The 20,772-nt window shown below is 39.6% G+C and overlaps 1 protein-coding gene across 6 annotated transcripts in view; it reads right to left on the reverse strand.

Moving 5' to 3' along the window:
• Nucleotides 1–20,772, reverse strand: part of LOC119654916 (insulin-like growth factor 2 mRNA-binding protein 1) — a 129,953-nt gene that overhangs the window by 46,407 nt on the left and 62,774 nt on the right. The gene's annotated exons all lie outside the window — the stretch shown is intronic.

Here is a 20,772-nt window from a genome sequence, read left to right on the forward strand (position 1 = left end):
ACCTTTTCTCTGGACGTACCATACCGATAGATGCATTGGGAATATGTTTGGTTGAAAGCATTAACAAGGACACATTGTAGCGTCATATTCATCGAGTATGTAGGCAAACATCTTTTCATTATTTATTTTTCCTTATTCCGATGATTTTGCACCATTGTAGACAAGTAGCCCTTTTTAGGTTCTTCATCAAAATGCTTTCTGGGTTTGCATTTATTGTGGGGACCGTTCTGTCTATAAGCAAGCACACTACCCTACAATATTTTTTTACTTCACTCTATGTAAGAAGGAGTGCACTTTTCGGCTAACCAAACAAAATAAAAAATACAAGAAAAAAAGGACAAGCTCGGCGACAGCGAATTAATGTTTTGTAATAATCGTGACAGTTTTCTAAAAGACCTGAAGAACCGAAATTTTTTTACTGATTAACGCACAATCAGTTTAAAAGTTATTTTGCTTCACAGTGACATGAAATACCCCCTCAGGCCCCTTGCATAGGCAGGAAATATGGAAAAAAATACCCAAACTAGTCATGCAAATTTCAAATATGGAACATTTGCGATTCCGCAAATATGAAAATCCAGAAGAGAAATTCACTAGATTAAACTTCACGAATGGTTCAATGACCATCTCCTTTTTCCAATCTCCAATTTACTCACGTTACAAAATATCTTGGGAAGCTCTCCAATAAACAACCACAAAACCCGGGAAATTTGAAAGACCCTATGGGTAGCTCCATTGACAGCAAATATGGTGACATGAAGCAGTCTTAGAATAATATGGTTGTCATACTCATATTGGCTTACCACCATTAAAATAAATGCTAATTAAAATGAATTTACCATTCAGTCTAAGTCACCGTCAGGTTACTGTTAACGTCCTTTTGACAATTTTTCAACGCAAAAGAGCGACCAGATGATGTGGAGCTTTTAGCACATGAAATAACCATTTTTTTCTTGATTTTATGCGGTGTGGTATGCAAAAAAGAAAATGATTACCCCTCTACGATAGAAGCCACCTTTTACTACATTGGCACGACAGCAGATTGCATGAAGTGAAAGTTATCTTACATTTCTTCAATTTTTCTAGATACAGAAACATTACAGAGAAATTTCTACGCTGGCTTGTGGTGGATAGCAGTTATATATACAGAGCAGAAGCAAGGAGGTCTCACAAAAACTTCCGTTGACATCAAATTTAGTGAAACGGCGGCTATCAATAGTATCGTTAGTACTATTGTAAACAGGCTGGCGAGAAGACTTTTCTGGCTATATACCCCGGCATTTCTGAAAGTGAAAATCAGACATGGCCGCCCTTTTACTTCGAGTTCCTCTAAATTGTTAAATTAAGCTAAAGACTCACATTGCAATGCTTTCTTCAAAATATAACAGTCTCAGGCCCACCCAATGCGGTTACACTAGACGTGAAGATCCTAAGGAACCTCAACCCAGTTACGAACCCACGAGCTTCATGAGCCGAAGTAGGAGAAACATCGAAAGCAGCATCGGGATGATGTAAACGTGAATTTTTGACACAAGTTAATGTTCAAGACGCATCCTTGAGCAGTAATTTTACTCAAATTTTTGACGATAATGACAAATTTTTCAATACTACACATTTTAAAAAAAAAAAATGACATTTCACCCTCTACATCTCCTGGTAGCGAAAAAATCTATAGGCCTTTTTTGTAGAGAATTTTCTGTGGATTATTTTTTTCGCTAGAGGTAGTCGTTTTCGTGCTATTAACGAACAACTAAAATATGTTGGTGTGTCCGGATAACTGAGTGGTTAATGCACAAGGCTGTCGTAGAGAAGGTCGCAGTTCAAATCTCACTGGTGGCAAGGGAACTTGTGTCGTGGTTTGACGTCGGATACCAGTCGACTCGGCTGTGTATGAGTACCTGAATCAAATCAGGGTAATAATCTCGAGCGAATGCAATGCTGACCACATTGCCTCCTATAGGATACTGTAATCCTGTAATGTACCGTTATGGTCTTGAATGAAATGCTCTAACAAACTTGAAAACCCTGATCCAATATGAACTGTTGCACCAACGATTGTTAATATTAAGACAAGTCGAAATTCCAGAAGCTGGTATTTCGGGTATACAAACTTTGTGTTCATCTTATGAGAAAAACTTTTTACGTCTAATTGCTGAAGCTGAAAATCGAGTGCGGTCTCTGAATTCTTTCGGTCAAGCAGAGTAGATGGGTTATTGGTCACTGGCCAGTAGTAATCCTTACGCCTGCCAGAAAAGTTCCGAAATTGCCAAAAGTGCATCCCATTAATGACCGAAAATATTGTTTAGAAGGGGAGCGCATCCATTGGTCCCGTTTCACAGTTCGGAACTTTTCGGTGGCAGTGGATGATATTTGTAATTCGTAATTTCTTCTATTTCCGAACAATGTAATAATAATCGTTGGCGCAGCAATCCAACTGGATCAGGGCCCTGAAATGTGTTAGAGCACTTCATTCAAGAGCGTAGCGGTACACTGCAGGATTACAGTACCCTAGGAGGCAATGTGGTCAGCATTGTGCTCGCTCGAGATTATTACCCTGATTTCATTCAGGGACTCATTCACAGCTGAGTCAAATCACGATACAAATTCCACTGCCATCAGTGAAATTTGAACCGCGACCTTACGTACGGCAGCCTTGTGGTCTTACCACTCCGCTATCCGGACACCGGATTATTTAGAATTTGGAAATGTGGAGAGCTGCGATATCACAAATAATGCCTCTACTAGCTTTTTTCAACAGGATATCAACCCACGACGATTGCTCTGATGGATAATTCTTAGACATGAGTGAATCTTTAATCATAATGAACTATGGTACCGTATTTGTTGCAACTTTATTTGGAGAAAACCATCTAAAATCGTAGAAATTGGGCAACCGTTGAGTCTACTTGGATTTGCAGTCTTAATTCATACTTACACACGGGGAATAAGTGGGTGAATTCCATATGAAAAAAGCAGTTGAAAGCGGCCAGGAGGTGAATTTGATGTAACCTAAATCGTCAGTTGTAATGACGATGCAATGATATACCGACAAGGTAACAACGAACTTCAGCAATTATAGTGTTAAGTTAATCTAACTTACAAGAATATGCGGTCAATGGAACAATTGATTGAGCGTTCCTTCCATTCGCGTTTCCGAATAGGATGCAATATAATGAAAGGAGCTCGCAACCAAATAAATGATAAAAGTGTATTGACCTCAACCTCACCAGTGTGGTATGCACGGAATGCACCTCACCGTTGAGCCGTGTCGTGTGCCTCTCGACTGCTTTCAGATGTCGTCTGAAACCTAAGTTGACTTTTCCTCATCATATTCATTACCAACAAAATTTAACTCCTTTATTCACGCCATGTAATCTCTTTTTATTGGCCACAATTTTCATTTCGGCTGCTTTGCACCCTTTCTTCTGCGGCGTACAATCATCACTTTGGAAGAAGCAATAAAAACGAGAACGCCATTGTAATGCATTTCATGGTCAGTGCATTTGCAAATAAACAAAAATATTATATTATATTCACCTTCCGCGGCGCAACGTTGTTGGTGCATTCCGCACTCAACGTATCTCTTGCAACAAGACAGCGTGCACTTTCCAACTAAACATTGCACCGCATGTTCTTGGTCGCCGATAACCGCAAGTTTCCTTCATTCTTAAAACGATTTTAAAAGTTCGCCTCGTTTTTGTTGTTTCATGGAAACAGAAGAACTAAACGTTTGTTCGCGACCCTTATCCGCATTTTGGAGAAGTTCAAAAATTTTGGTGATTGCTCACAATTTGAAACAGCGAGAGTTGCCGCATTCTATGCAGCGGCCAGATGAAGTACACTTTCGAATCTTACAGTTTCAAATACTTGCCAAACCGTTGTTTCGTCTACATAATTCCCTTTTCCATTTCAAAATTATCGTCATTACTTCCATAGGTTTCACAAGAATAACACATTGAAAGCGCTACTATATAGTTGCTGGTGGTACTCAATATACGTTCTTACGAGGACAATGTTGCGTCGAATCATCACCGCCGAAAAAATTTTTAAGCCATTATCTGAACTGCAAACCCATAGGTAATGGCAGTGGATGTTCCTGTTCGAATCTGTTCCAAAACTGGACCGAAAGATATAGTGTTTAGGAAAGTGTAATGACGTATTTGGTATTTGACACCTACCATGGCCAAATTTGAGCATCAACGTGCACCTGGGGGTAAGTATTTGAATACGGTTCGCTACTATAATGTGCACATAAGTTAAACTGCTGACACCGAAATATTATTTATTTTAAAAATCTTATCGATTTCGACGTGGCACTCCAGAGCAACTTATAACTATTCTGAGAAGCAGTAGCAGAGCAGCGAATACGCAATGTAAACTTCTCGGAGAGTCCTGAGTGGATCTGGAGCACATTGCCAGGAACCGAGAGCAACGGCAATTTTGTAAAATCCTATGAACCATTTTTGCATTCCGCTTTCAATCATACAGTTGATACTTTTTGTAGTCACATGCTGTTTACTGTGTTATTCACTGAAAACTCCTTATAAAGATTTCGGTCCGAAATTTGACAGGAAGTTTCGAGTTAATCTTTATTATGCAGATGCACTCAGCGAAACTTCCAGAATGTCAGACTTGGCCCTTCGTCCATCTTATTAATTCGTGGATATCTGTTTTTTCTTCGCAATTCATTTGTCCGTAATATTCTTCAGTATGCTTACCGATCATCTTACTCTTGTCCTGGCATTGAATCATTCCAAAGGAAGCTTGTTTGTTCCGCAAACTTTAAAATGAAACTAAAATGTGATACAACCGCCGTGTCGCTTCTACAAAGAATGTTGCCGGTACCGTATCTTATAAGAGTGACTGAACTACGAATAACAATATTAACAATTTTCAATTAATTCAGGGTAAAATTGAGAATGCGCCACTATTTCCCCCTAACCAACCTTCACTGTTAGAACGATCGTCATGGGATCTGTTTCGCCCACATTTGCAATCAACAAATGTCAGGCAAATGAAACATTTGATAATATTTGTGGAAGTGGTTGACGGTGATGACCTTGTCCTTGAGCATGTGTACAATATGGATGAAACTAGATTTGATTTCAAGATGTCATTAATCTCAGCCATGCTATATATACGTCTGCCCTGGGAGCAGCGTGACCGAAGCGGCTCGCAGATGTTAAGTGCTTGTTTATATAATGCGTAGAACACGACATTACTCCGAATTATACTGAGCATAAATCCGCCCCTACTTTGGGCCAAAGCTTGGCGAGAGCTGAAAATCAATCATCCTTAAACAAAATATACATATGTATACTAGGTCAATAGTTCTTCAAGGACGCGTTGCGACTTTCCTTTAACAGAATAATAATAATAATACTAGGTCAAAATATTCCTTTACTGGTTCTTCTTATGCTTTCTTCTTCTTCTTTCTCTCAACTTTCGAATTAATAGAAATTCTAATTATTTTCAATATTATTTGAAAGCCGTGTACTTAATATCAATCAATTTGTAAAATTATACCGTACTGATAACGAAAACATAAATTCTACACTTGATTCGCAGTTGACTTCCTCGTGAGAATTTCATGATGATTGCGATTACGCCTATATCACAGGCAAAGCTGGAATGAATGCTGAGCCTGCAATTAGTATAAACCAATTCTGCACGTGTTACTCACGGCGGGGCTCTGATGGCAGTCTTCAAATCAATTCGTGGATCGAGGCATTACGCCCACACAGCCGGTACAGGACGACAAATATTGTACTAGATCCAAACAATTATCTATCCTAAGTTTATATTAAACCTTCAATTATTTCATATCATTAACTTAGGCCTGATCGAGGTTTAATTCCTGTTTTTTTCCATGAATGGTCGATTTTAAAGAAATATTTATTTGCTGAAACATTCAAGCCTGTTTAATGTGCCACTTTTATTTTTATAGAAACTTTGTATAAAGAATTATTTAAAATCTTTGTGCAGAATTATTTAGAATCCTAGCGAAAGCCATCGTGAGGAGAGGAAGAGAAAACTGATATTAAGACGGAAAATAGTATACCTTAATCTGCACAGCAGCAAACCGAATTCTTAAAGACGAAACATACTGAATTAAGGTTAAAGTAGTACTCGTGTGTATTACAAAACAATTCAAATCCATCCTACCCTCGCAGTTTGAATTTCTTTCGTTTTATAAATAATTAATGGTCCTGCTATTAGTCTAGAAAATATTATACCAGGCAAAGTTTTCCAGGCCTGGATAATGACTTTTGGGAGCACATACCAACCTATATTCAGTACGAACAGGAAATTTACGCTCCATTAATATAACTAAAAAAGATAATCTTGCATTGCCTTGCCGAATGCCACAAGCATAGTATTGAAATGAAATCGGACCGTCTCTTTAGCATCAAATTTCACGAATGAGGAAATAAGGAACCACTTATACTTCATAAATAACCTTACAGACGCTAATGCTTTAGTCACTCTCCGCCAATTTCTCCATCGAAGAACAGATGAGACCTTTTGCTGTCACTCAAAGTAAATTTTTTAGGGGGGAACATTTTTGTTGACAGTATCTGACGGGACAGGTGCAGTGAGCACAGCCAAAGTTGAAAAGTTCGTTGAAACTACTCTCTAAAGCAATAGCAATGCCACCTATACAGTTCGATTTTTTACAAGTGCAAAATGCCCAAAAACACTACCAAAAGAGAAAGCATTTCTTCTTCTGGGCACTGTGGTGGCAAACTGACTCCAGATTAATGCTTTGAAGGAGGATGAATGCAAGTTACACAGAAGGATGACAATTTGGTGGTGACGAAGTGAAAGAATAAGAAAAGTGTTTATATTATCAGCGGTTGCAGAAAGGAATAAGTTAATACAGAAGATATAGATCTAGACTACTGGCTCCTAACCTATTACGTTTTCCAACCATTTTGTACATGTGGTAATCAAGAACTTTCGATTGTCGTGTAAAAGAAATTGTGCATGCATCGCCTACGCTTGGTACGTATGTTGATCACTTCGGTATATCCAGAGAATTAAGACCAAACTATATTAACACTGACACTTTATATGAAGAACGATTAGAGCACTTCATTGAAGACCATAACGGTACACTTCAGGCCTACGGTACACTTCAGGCCTACGTTACACTGTACGCGGCAATCTGGTCAGCATTGCGCTCGCTCATGATTATTACTCTGATTTGACTCAGGTACTCAACGATAGCTGAGTGATCGGTATCTGACATAAAGCCACGATACAAATCCCTCCGCCACCAATGAGATTTTAACCGCGACCTTCAACTAGCCTAGCGATCTAACTATTGAGTCATCCATATACGACGCAAATTCTTGAAGGAAGATCATTTTACTTCCAAACACAGGTTACAACATAAAATATCCTTGTACAATAATTTAACAATAATAAAATGGCGAACTATCTGCGCGTACATAATAATTGTTTTATGTCGGTTAAATATTATAAAATTAAATAAAAACTGAGAGTCAGGTTGAAAGAAATCACCAAAGCGTATGAGGCATGAACAACTACCAATTGTTGTACATAACGAATTAACTTTGAATAAACGATTATTCCTATAAATTGAAGTAATAAATCGCTCGAAAGTCCACTCAATAAACAAATTCATCTGGTTGCCTAAATGGGGCGTGCCTCCCTAACCACGCCCATCCATAAAATTTCTAGTAATATCCCATGACCTAGTCAACTTTGTTAGAAGTATGTACAGCTGGTGATTAGTTTCACCATAAGAAAATCATCTAAAATTTCAAATATAAGAAAAAGGGAAAAACATAACCGTCCTTTTAAACGGTAACCTGAGCTCTATCATAAAAAGTTCCATTCTTTTGCAGAATGCGATCCATCTGTCGCATACTACGTGGCGTTCTAAGTCTGTTCTAAGTGATTACTACGTAGTTAAATATTAATTGAAGGGCTTAAGAGCATACCGTCAATAAAAGAGCCCCTTACTCAAAATCTAAAAAAAACCATGATGATACACATCATTCCGATATCTTTTCAAATGAACCTACCAATGTTATATTACAATATTTTAGAAATTTACCCGAAAATCCCTGTTAAATAATCGTTGACTTTCGTCGTGAAAGAGGGAAGGACAATAACGCAGCTGAACTATCCAGATACAGTACTCTTTAGTGGACGAACAAACGCAACAGCCTCAAAACTGTTCACAAGAGAAAGATATAGAACTTTTCATACTTTGAGTGTGCAGCTTCTGACTTTCGACTTGTTTATATTTGAAACAGCTTCGTTTGTTGAGTATTGATCGGCACATGAATGGTAATAATTTGATCCTAAAAGCAATAATTTCAAAATCAGGAAGATATGTGCAAACTGAGAATGTGTCATTGATACTTATTTCACTTGGCTGACAGCAGTCGTCCTGATGGAATTTTCAGAAGACGTCTAACTTTACAGAAAATTTATGTTTGGGAGCAATTACTACCGATGCTATCCTCCTTCTTATGAGGAATATTGCGTCAATTCATTAATTTTATATAATATATAAATAATTAATGAAAAAATCGATGTCGTCAAGACCAGATTTGCAAGGAGCGATTCGAGAAAGGAGCCAACACCCTCCTCTGAATTGTTATCTCCAGGACGACGACTTCTGATTTCTGAATACGTACCTCTCAATTGCGTAGGGTTCCTTAAAAAGACCACCTAATTTAAACCTTTCACTTCTCTGTTCACGCTATCATCAAATTCTCAATTTTTCAAATATGGGTGGTAACTCATTCAAGCACAAGACGACGTGGATCTGCCATAAATTCGTTTACCCTTTCGCATTTCTGGTACCACGAACCGCTGCCGTTGCGTTATCCGCGTAGACAAAATGTTTTTAGGGTGCATCAGCCTAACTGCCCAAAAAAGCATAAACTATACCAAAATATTCCAGGAAGTGTTGGACGTGTAGTTGTGCGAGCACACCTGTACTACTTCCTCTGCCTACATGCTGCCGTACATCGTGTAGAGGGTTCTTGCCCGCCGCGGCCACTAAACTCCCAAATTCACAAGTATTTGAAATGGGCAGCAGTAGTACTTTCGTAGCTTGCGATTCCACGAAAAACACCAAATGTCTTCAAACGAGAAGGATCAAGTCTTGTGGTCTCTTTTTTGGCCCAAAAACGCGCCAAAATGTGTATTTCTTGTGTTTTATTTACATAATGGATGCAGAATCGGGTTCTTTTCATAAGTGCCGTGTGTTTCTTTTTCGTGATGCGAAATTCCTCTTGGGATCGAACTGTGGCCAGCGAAGAACAAGAGAGCCCATCGAAAAGTATCCTATTCAAGACGACCTGCTGAAAATGACCACTAACTGGATTAACGATTCAATGATTATCGGAGTCTATGCCATGCATATACGTTGAGTAAATAATTCCCCTTTAATGAAATCCTTTCGATGGAAATAAACAAACTAGTATTATAGATTCATAAATGGATTGTTGGTCAGACATATCCAGATTCATAAACCGTTCTAATATGCTGAATCCTTAGATCCTTACAAAATAGAATAAATAACAGACTAGAATGAAGACTGACAGCGATAGGAAAAGGAGCAATTGGAAAACCGATAGTTGCACACAGAAAGTCAGCTGACCGGATCAAGCCTACTTTAGTTAAACTATCCCACCCAGGATTTAAGTTTATATCCAGAACCTTGAAGAAACTGGATGTTGCAACAAGAAACAAACTACAAACATTCTACAAAAGGTTAAATGACCCATTCGTGGAATCAGCACAGGCGATACAATTTCCTTATGCACTATTTTATTCTCGTGAAAGGAATGGTGGAAAATTGAATAGTGGCAACTACCAAATTTCCAGGAAAAAGTTAAGGCTGAGGGGTACCCATGTTACTCCTTGCACGTACCACCCACCAAATTTGAAAGGCGAAGATCGACGAGCTATGGAAAATGATAGAAGTATCTAATCTTCATCTAAGAAAGGCAAAACAATAAGAAATCAGCCTGCGAAATTGCAATTGAATTTATGTCGCATCATTCGTTCCGATTTGAACGCGAAAAGATGCTCCTCAAGCGATTAAAAAAGTATCCTTTTTCATGATGACGTCGATGACTTCACACGCTCGGTCATATATAGCGCGTTAACGACCTTTGCAAATATCTTTTTAAGCGACTTCTGACTTGGGAGGAAAGTTATTGAGATTTAATTAAATTGTGATAAAAACGCAGATAGTGAACATTTTCAGTGATTCAGCAGCTTTTAGATAACAGGTCATTTACAGCAAGTGTATGTAAAGTATAAGTCGCAGTCGGTAAGTGATACATATCTAGATATTTTTTTATCCGGTAAAAGGAAGCTTAGCCTTGACGCTTTGGTGAAAAGGAGAGACGAAAGAGAGAAGAAGAAAGAGAAATAGATAAACTGCAATGAGCGCAGTGTAGATATTGAGAAAATTTGGCAAACTTGTATGCTGACCTTGCGCCAACGAGGAACAAAAGTGATCAACAAATAAATCCTATCCTTGTTTTCGCGGAATCCTAGCTTGTCCGTGTGAAACTTGACGTATTTTAAACACTTCGCCTCGAAAGTTCGACAGAGAGAATCTCACGAATGTATCCCATTGGCACAGAATATGTCAAATGTACCTATGTTCCTCTACGGTTATCTAAAAGTAACTGTTCAAGAAAAATAAAGGAGAATTAGTGTTGGTTAGACATATTTAGATTCATAAACCGTTCTGATAGGCTGAATCCTTAGATCCTTACAAAACAGAATGTATAACAGACTAGAAAGGAAGACTGCGAGCGATGAAATATGGATTCATCTATAGTGAGGTAAGTGGTTAGAAGGGATCTAAAGTCACACAGTAATACTTATCGATTACATTGAATCATTGAGTCCCTGAAGAGGAGAAAGTGCTAACATTTTACAAGTCCGTCACAACAATAGTATTTATTAGAGGCTTCCCAACGAATAATTGAAAATTCTTAAAAAATATGTCTGGGAGATGCCAGGAGATTTTTAATGTGAAGAATGTGAAGTGAATGAAGTCCTTTGATTTGAATTAGACAGGTTAATTTTAAGTTTTGCAAATTAATTTGAGGGTATATTTCTGTTAATTGAGAAAACGCGACATAGCAAAAAAGGACTGAAAGTGAAAAAATGAAAATAATTCATGTACTACGATAGGAAAATTTAAGTCTGAGTGATATCGGTAGCAGAGGTAGTTTAATAGACCTGTAATGAGCAGAATTTTCAACGCTTATTGTGTTACTGGGGCCTCCGAGCAGAAATAAGGATCTGGAATTGTGCGGAAACCTACTGCTGTTGAAATTGATGTCCATGTTTTTTTTTACAGTTGACATATAAGTTAAGAAAAGAACTAGGTGTTTTTCTTTATCCTGTAAATATTTTTATTTTTTCCCCGCGTACAATTGTTTCGGAGACCACGTGCCTCCTTCCTCAGTGCTAGTACCTAATCCTTGTGTTTGCGGGACGGCTCAAAACCGCAGCAACCGTCAAGCAGGGAGACAGACGAATAATTTGAGAATATTTACTTATCATGTTGTTGAAAAATTGGCACTGAATCACAAGAGTCGGTAAGCGCGAATATTTACAAAAATATTCTGGAGAACTATCAAATTGCATCAAGAGAGGGGCCCTATTCTCAAGAAAATTACCCGATTTCTGAGCATAATACTACGGCCGTGTTATCGTTGCGAACTTGTTCGTGTTTTTTATTTCTTGTTGATAATTTATTAGACAATAGTAATGAAACCTAATATTTCTTCTGTCTTTTGCAGGTAGAGGATCATTTAGCCGAAGTTGGTACGCCTATGTTAAATTAATCGTTGGCACAACAATCCATATTGGATCAGGGCTTTGAAGTGTATTAGAGCACTTCATTCAAGACCGAAAATGGGTTTTCGAATTTTAGCAAAATGTTCAGGACGGTTAGGGTTTCTGAACAAAATAAAATTAATCATCTTAAGAATTGAATTTTGAATATGAGGAAGCTGGAAGGATTGTATTGGAAAACCTAAGGGGTGCTAAATGTCAAAAAAAGAAAAATGGTGTATATTAGCAAATGCAATCTCTCGTTAGCTTCTCAGCGGACATGCGTAAATTGGGACAATCGTGCACCCAAATATTCCTACACAATCCATAAAACCTTTCATGCCTTCTGGTTTCCAACTTGGTTGCTAAATAATGCTCAATTCTCAACGGAAAGCACATTCCAGATCAAATAAGTTGTGTAAGTTGTTCTTGAAAAATATTCATCATCATCAACGGCGCAACAACCGGTATCCGGTCTAGGCCTGCCTTAATAAGGAACTGCAGACATCCCGGTTTTGTGCCAAGGTCCACCAATTCAATATCCCTAAAAGCTGTCTGGCGTCCTGGCCTACGCCATCGCTCCATCTTAGGCAGGGTCTGCCTCGTCTTTGTTTTCTACCATAGATATTACCCTTATAAACGTTTCGAGCGGAACAGTTCTTGTAAGCTGAAATACGCTCTGTTGGCTGACAACAACCGTGCGCGGATTTCATCATCGTAGCTGTTATCGGTTGTCATTTTCGACCCTAGATAGGAGAAATTGTCAACGGTCTCAAAGTTGTATTCTCCTATCCTTATTTTTCCTGCTTGACCAGTGGGGTTTGATGTTGTTGGTTGATTCGTCTTCGGTGCTGACGTCGCCACCATATATTTTGTCTTGCCTTCATTATTGTGCAGCCCAAGATTTCGTGCCGCCTGCTCGATCTGGATGATGTTGCTGATTTGCCTGGAGTGAAGCCTCCTTGGTATGAGCCAATGATGTTGTAGGTGCAAGATAGCGGAGAATATCTTATAGATGGTACTCAGCAACGTGATACCTCTATAATTGCTGCACTGTGTGATATCTCCCTTTTTATGTATGAAACAGATAATGCTTCTTTGCTAGTCGTCAGGCTACTTAGTTACCAGCGGTTTTTAAATTGTTTTGGTGCATGGAGTAAAGTAGAAATGCGTTAAGATGCGTTAGATCAATTCATCAATGCGGTAATAGCCAATGTGTGTTTATTTAAGATGAACACAGTATTTATGTCGTTGATATGTATGTACATATGTGTAGCTTAGAGTATCCTTAGCTATCGTGCATAGAGAGTTGCTCACATAAAATGAACACAAAACCTGATGCGCCGAGCTTCCGGTATACCGACTTATTATGTTACGCTCTTACTTAGCTCACTGTATACCAGAAACTGCTTCAACAAAACTTCCGATTACCGCAGCGTTGCTAGTTACTGGTTTCATAGTTCAGCTCACTTCAAGCCTTCCCCCATAACTTATGTCCTTTCTTAGGCATTCTGCATCGCCAACGGCGAATATTTCCCTACCTTCGTGAGAAAAACAGGCATTGTATAACATAATCAACTAAGTTATTTATCAATTCCCGCTTTCGCCTAATTGAACGGACGATGACTCCCAGAATTTTCCGGGAAACGTTTGTAAGCCACGGATAACAAATTGACTTTCTCCCGAGAGTTCTTATTAGTTTCAGCTTAAGATAGAAACGACTCCTGAACTCCGAACTGAAAGAATTAATATTCGTGATAAGATAACTTCTCTTTTAAAACAACGAGGTTGAAATCAACACTTTTAATGGATTGGGCTCAAAGTAGTCCCCACTTCTCGTAAGACCTCCCCTGAAAAAACGGGAAGAAATGCATATTTTGTCGATTCCGGCCGAAAATAAGACGAGCGAGACGTCTTCCGACCACCTGGTATCTTAATACTGAAGTCAGATCGGTCAGGCTTTAAAAGCATAATATCAATATATGCCCGAAAATTGGTGAACTGATTACGAGGAACCCAAACAATCGCGGTTGTCCTAAAAATGTTGATGAATATAATCATAACTGAAATTTGAAAAAGGCTAAGTAGTCGAATTAATCCTGCTGGTGATGGCATTTTTCTAGAAAGAAATCATTTCACTACAAATTGTAAGAACAGAAACCTTGATCTAGACTAAATCTAGCTTCAGAAAGATATTATAAACTTTATCCATTGATATTAGCCAATCTGTTCGTTTTTGTCATATTGCATTATTATATTAATCTCTCACATATTTCACTTTCGGGATCCGGGATCCGGTGAGGCTACACGCAGACCAAAAATACACTGTATGTTCCCTGAATATAATTTGTCCAGAATGTGGAATGTTTTTAACCATCGATAAACTATTCACACAGAGGGTTACATGTTCCAAATCGAACAATCATGTGAAAATCTTAATTGGACACTTAAGCGCCAAGACTGGATGAGTCAAAAATGAATCCCTTCACCAGTAGCAAGAACCTTTAATCTGAGTGAAATTATGCGGTGTTTCCAACGATTAATTAATTGAAGTAATAAAAACTTGTTTCTTTTTTTTCTTCGTTGGTGTGGATATTTATTCTTACAAACACCGATATTTCGGGAACCACTTGTTCCCTTCATCAGTGCTAACAAGTAAACTGATGAAGGGAACAAGTGGTTCCTGAAATATCGGTATTTGCAAGAATAAATATCCACACCAACGAAGAAGAAACAACAAGTTTTTATTACGTCAAGAACCTTTAGTTGCAAGCTCAATGAAATTTCCATATCTCCGGATTCTCCAAAGTGGTGGATGAGAAGCTTTTCGTGGAGCAAACGGCAGTCCGGATCATTTTCTTAGTAAAGAAGTTCGAATCGCATCAGGACACTGAAATTCAACGAACATTGAAGTGTGCTTTGACTCATCCTTTATCCTGTTCGGTAACGCGATCGATTCGTCTGGATTGAGCTTATCGTTTCTTCCGGTCGTAATCTTCATTCGGAAGTAATTAAGTCATTGCTGTTGCGATCGACCTTTTGGTCGCTTCTGATCGAATTGGATGTTCATGCTCACCAGCTGGTGAGTTATAAACGGAGTTGGCATGCCCTAACTTCCCGAAGAGGTTTCTTTCGTAACTTCTATGCAATGACTGCAGTACTACATCGTTCGTGAATGTCGGATTTCGGACGGAATCATAGCGAGTTATACTAACGATCTAGAAAGCTTAAATCGTTGTCAATGTTCAGCAGATCAATCGTAAAAATTGGAAAAACCGCTAAATCTATAGCCAAGAATGATAACGAGAGTAATACTGGCATTTGAGAAGAACCTGACGAAGGAGAAGAGGCAAACCAAAGGTAAATATCCATTAAATCAAGCTATCGAACAATGTGTTTAGGCAGACCCTTGTTGTTCCCATTTATGGTTAGCGTCAAACAGTCCCTTCAACACGTGTAAATTGGTCGTGACCGCAATTCAAATACAAAACAAAATAAGACAACCCACTTTATGTGAACAGAATGGAACCATCTGTTTATAAGAGTCCATATATCACTTTCTAGGTAGCTCCTTTCATAAATTGCCTGAATACTGGAAATCTTTCATTGGATCTCGAAAAATTCCTTATTTTTCATAAAGAAACCAAATTCGCGGCAAATTTTCTATAAAGCTTCTGATATGTAATTTTATTTGGATTTCCTTTTATCGTTCTACCTCCTGTTTTGACGTGAATCTTGGTGCACTTTAAAATGCTGCTTCAAATATATTTATTCCGCTTTAAAGACGATTTATTTGGGTTCAAACACCACAACTTAGGTCCCAGTGGATCTGCCTTCATCTCGTAGAAGATACTTCCGAGTCTATTCTCTATCCACAGGCACGGATAACGTTCCAAACTCGCTACCGCTCTCACACAACAAAACACCAATTTTAGAAAGAAGGACAAACAAGAATTCATGGCTATCATCCTCTTCAATTTCAAACGTTATAATTTTTCTCAGAGAATATCCTACATAGAATCTTATCCAGTGGATCTCCACTCAAGATACGTATGATCGTTTTTTACGTTTCGTCGTTTTGCAACCTTTTGACCAGAATTCAGGTCAAATAAAATTCCAGTTTGCATCACGCTGTCCTCTTCTTATCAATAGAATAACTTCCGGGATAGCTGGTCCCAGAAACATAATGCATTGTGTTAGGTACATAAGTAGGGACGAGTAGGTAGGTAGGTAGAGGTAGGAAGAAACCGAGATTTAAATTTAGTGCAGTTACAAGGTTTTTTCGGCTTTATTTTCCGAGTTTGCCTCGCTCGTTTCGAGATTTTGAGCCTTCATGAGCCAATTTCTTAGAAAAAGTGGCGTGGTGTGCGTGAACCCTTCAATACAAATACACGCCATGTTTGAAACGATGCTCTTCGTTTTTCCTCTGGCCTGGAAGATTCCCTCCAACAAAAGCCGCACAAGCACACCATTCATATATCCTTGTACATTCACCAGATATGTATGCAACCTTCGGAATAGAAATAGCTCCCTAACAAATACAGGCCATAGGCAACCTCCGCTGCCGCTGTTTAATCTTTTGAGAAATGTTCTTTTGGCTTAGCGCGATGGTGAGGTTCATTCGATCATAATGTGCTTAAGCCTTGGTCCCATATACACTATTAGAGGCCCTGAACGAAGGAAAGAAATGAAACAAAACGAGGACAGGGCAACCGTGGTAAAAGTGAAAATGTTTGTGCGCTCTACGATCGTTAGTAATGTTGGCATGAATTTCAGATAGAGAAATAGGTAAAACAATATGCAGTGGCCTCGGGCTGTAGTCGCTCTGAAGCAGCAAACTCACTTCCCCTTCGTAAAGACTCTTTGTGGAGGCTGGGCTGAGGGGTGAGACAAAAAACATGAATGCAAGTCCTTCAATGTCAAATAATATCCACCTTGTTAGGTGCAACTAAATATAACGATGAAAAGTGCGGTGGATGCAATTTGGGAATAACTCGAATCAGAAATTATGTAACCCAGAAATTAAAGAAGAAACACAAGAACTGGTTTTCCAGCGCGGAACTTCGTCACTGGGAAGAAGATTTCAAACACAATGACAGCATGTCCTTTTTATTATTTCATGCCTCAAAGGTTGCGAATCATCATCAACGGAATGCGATGCACAAATCTTTAAAAAGATATCGAATCTGTTGGAAATAATCTTCTCGTTTATCGGGATCAATTTTGTTGAATGATCATCTGCATAATCCCAGTCACACAAAGAATGCAAATTCGTGATCCTTGTATTCATACAGATTTAGCCGACGGGTCTTTGTGACTGCATATTGAGCCATGATATGATATTCATGATTTTATTGATCAGCGGATTGCATTGTTCATTTTTGTCACAAATAAAATGGTAGTGCGAAGGTATGTGCGTAAACAGCGTAGAGTTGTTACTCGATCGCCTTAGAACCGTAGCCTGTCCTTTTGACCTAAATGCAACAAACATTTTATTATAATTTCGGCTGATTTAGGGCTAGTCGGCTCCTCAGGTGATATTAAGCGGTTGTGGTGTAGAATAAGAATTAATTTAAATGGATAAGATTGCTGGCAATGAGTAACGTTCCCACGTCCATAAATTTACATTGCAGCGACAATCATTCGCCTGCTGAGGACCGGCATTGATTCAGATAGTAAGTCCAATTTAGCTAGTACCGATTAACAAACGGTCCAAATTCATGATCTGTTTCAAATCTGTTAGATGATAGCCTTATCAAGCTGAAACCAGCACTCTTGCAATTCCCTCCTTCAATCGAGCGAATTGTGTTACCATTTTCATACATACATATTCTGGCCAATGTCTGACAGGAAACATGCTCAGAGGATATCTATATATCTAGTAGAAGACATCCAAAAAAAAGACAGCGGGAGGATTGAAGGAAGCTATTTTCAGAAAAAAAAATAGATTAGGATCCTCAGGCTTTGAGAAGCAGCGATGTGCTGTTTAAATCTGAGCAAATTAAGATTTGATTTACCAGACCTCCGTTTAAACCGATATTTCGGGAATCACTTATTCACGTCCGAATCGTTAGAAACACAGCAAGAACACACTTAGACAACTATGAAAAGGATCATATTCATGTTTACTGGTCGAAATTACGTAATTAATTTACGGTAATATAACAAAGGGCTGATCCTTTTCCTGATTAGAAAGTATAAAAAGACGGCTCAGAGTTGTGAGAGGTGGCAGTTGTTAATGTGCTTCAGGTTAATTTACAGTGTTTTTGAGTGCCATAATTGAAAAATGTGTGTAATGTGTGTAAGCAGTGAAATTAGTGTATTTGCAAATATTTTTACGATAAAAAAATAATAAATAATGAAAACTCCGCCGTAGCCCCCCGGTTGTGAAAGGAGGAGGGATGGATAGCTTCAGTCTGAATGAATGGCTGTACGCCACTGCAGCCGCTGAGGGCGTAGGTGAGAAAAGTGGGGGAACTATGCAGTCTTGCAGATTACTCACTGAGGACGCTATCACCACACCTGGCAGGTTAGGGATAAAATGCAAACCCAAAAATGAGAAGGAGAAATTTAAGGTCCGATACGGATAACCGGTGGGATTCGTCTGACTTGATGACTGGGTCGGGCTCCCGTAATGGGTTCGATGTCTGGGCGCCACGAAGACCATGAGCATTGCTCCGCCTGCTGCAGCTGTTTCGCCATAATCTGTGGCGACCACTTCAGCAGGTTCGCGTAGACAGCGGAAGAAGTGGACTGAGCTGCTACTACGAAATAGCGGCGGGGGCGAGTACAACATCTTACCGCCCCTTGTTGCACCATAGATTCGTGAAGGCTTTCCCGCAACTCATAGCGACCTAATTCCGGCCATCATTAGGGAGCGTGTTCGACTTGAGCTCATCGGGGAAACTGGTGACCGAGAGTTGATGGGGGCAGAGGTGGCGGCATAAAGAACACCACGCCACACTGCACGCAACAGTTTCAGTACTCGCCGAAGCACTCTTCTCCACCGGGACGAATTCCAAAGAGCGCGTATAGAATTCTCAGAAATGGATCCTTTGCACAGACCAGGTATTCCCAGGCTTTATGCATCTCCAGCAACTCCGAGAATTCTATCTCAAATCAATAATGAGATTGCATCTCGGCTGTGTGCTGATATGTCGCTGCTGCAGCTATAATCACTCGTGTGTTGTGGTACAGTTGCGACTGTCAGATTGCACGGTAAAAATATTCGCTTTCGCGTTATTGGTTTGAGTGACTGAAGAGATCCACCATAGAAAATTCGTCCGGAACATCGGCAGGACTCACTAAGGCAGGACATAGCAAGGCTGATTCAAATCAGCACTGGTTATGCCAGCAGATGGGTGAAGAATAAAGTTTAAAGGGTTTACCGGAACTATGCGATCCCCAGTGAATCACCCGTAGGTGAAATTTGCTGCTCTGCTGTCCGAACTCCTACGACGTGTAAAGCTGATACTGAAATCGCATCTCTCGGGGAAGAATAAAATAAGCGCATTGAATGTATTCGCTATCCCTTCACTGGCTTATGAATACGGAGTATTGCCGTGAACGAAGATCGATCTGGAAAACGTCCAGCGGCGGATATGGACAACTATGTCCAAACTCCCCTTGCATACAGCTGTTTGTAAGGCAGACTATGGGGTACCTCCATTAACTCAGAGGATTGAAAGATCGATTCTTCAATCTATCAATCCTCTGAGTGGGGTGAATGAAGAGCGAATCGATGAATGGAACCGAAGGCAATGCACGGTAAACACGTGAATTGTCTTTGGCACTCATTTATCGGACAGATGGCTGTGTGCTAGGGAGCTCCTTGCTGAGATGACGAAGGGATTCATGTGTGCCATTCACGACGGCGTGCTCGTTACCCGAGCTCATAAAGAGCTTATCATGAAAAAACGGGTGGAGAACGGCCAGTGTACAATGTGTGGTTTGGCGTTAGAGACGTCTCATTTCTAGCTGCACAGTTATCGCACCGATGCAATACACCACCAGGCATAATGCTGTATGTAAAGTGATTTATCAAAACCTTGCATACAAGCATGGGCTGATCACGGCACGGCTGATCCGATTTACCGATATGTACCGCAAGCAGTACTTGATAGTTCTGCTTACAGCATGTATTGGGATCGGCAAGATATATGATCACGATATACCGCAAAAGCCTAACTTGCTGTTAGTTGACAAGACGGGTCGCTCGGTGTATATTATTGATGCTTGTATCCCTCATAATACTCACATTGAACGGCAATACGTGGAGAAGGTGAATTATGAGCCACTGCCTCGAGAAATCAAAGAAATTTGGCGTCTCGAGCGGGTGGTTGCAGTTCCCATAATATTATCAGCTACAGATATTGTACCTAAATCCATCACGGCTTTCCTTGATATCGTGGGGCTCTCACACAGTCTGATTCAAACCATGCAGAAGTACACAATTCTGCATACGTGCTCGATGTTGCAGGATTCCGGATTCTCCCATTGACCTACCACCGGCCACCACCACCAACGCCCCTTTATAATTTATGTAGGTAGGATCGTCCGAGCCTAAATGCTTCGCTCTTAGTGCCAATATTAGGTCAAATCCGGCATCTGCCGAGATTGTGACAACTCGACAAAAATAATAAACTATTCAAAATTCATATTTTGGTACAGATTTTGTAATGGGGCGAAAAACTAATAACTCTAATGAAACAAAAAAAAAGCACTGTCATTTCTGCACTGCTGAGAACAGGGAACCACTTTTTGTAGTGGTCCACATCTCCAAAGAATAAAAGCAACATTGTGCAGGCAAATTGTGGGCGCAAGAAACAGACCTAGGCCAGAACAGAAAATTGTGGCAATTGCTGCTGCGAACCGCAAGGCTGACTCCTTTGTGAGAACTCAATAAATGCGTTTATGATGCTG

Source organism: Hermetia illucens, chromosome 4 (genome assembly GCF_905115235.1).
Source record: "Hermetia illucens chromosome 4, iHerIll2.2.curated.20191125, whole genome shotgun sequence".
Classification (NCBI taxonomy): Eukaryota; Metazoa; Arthropoda; class Insecta; order Diptera; family Stratiomyidae; genus Hermetia; species Hermetia illucens.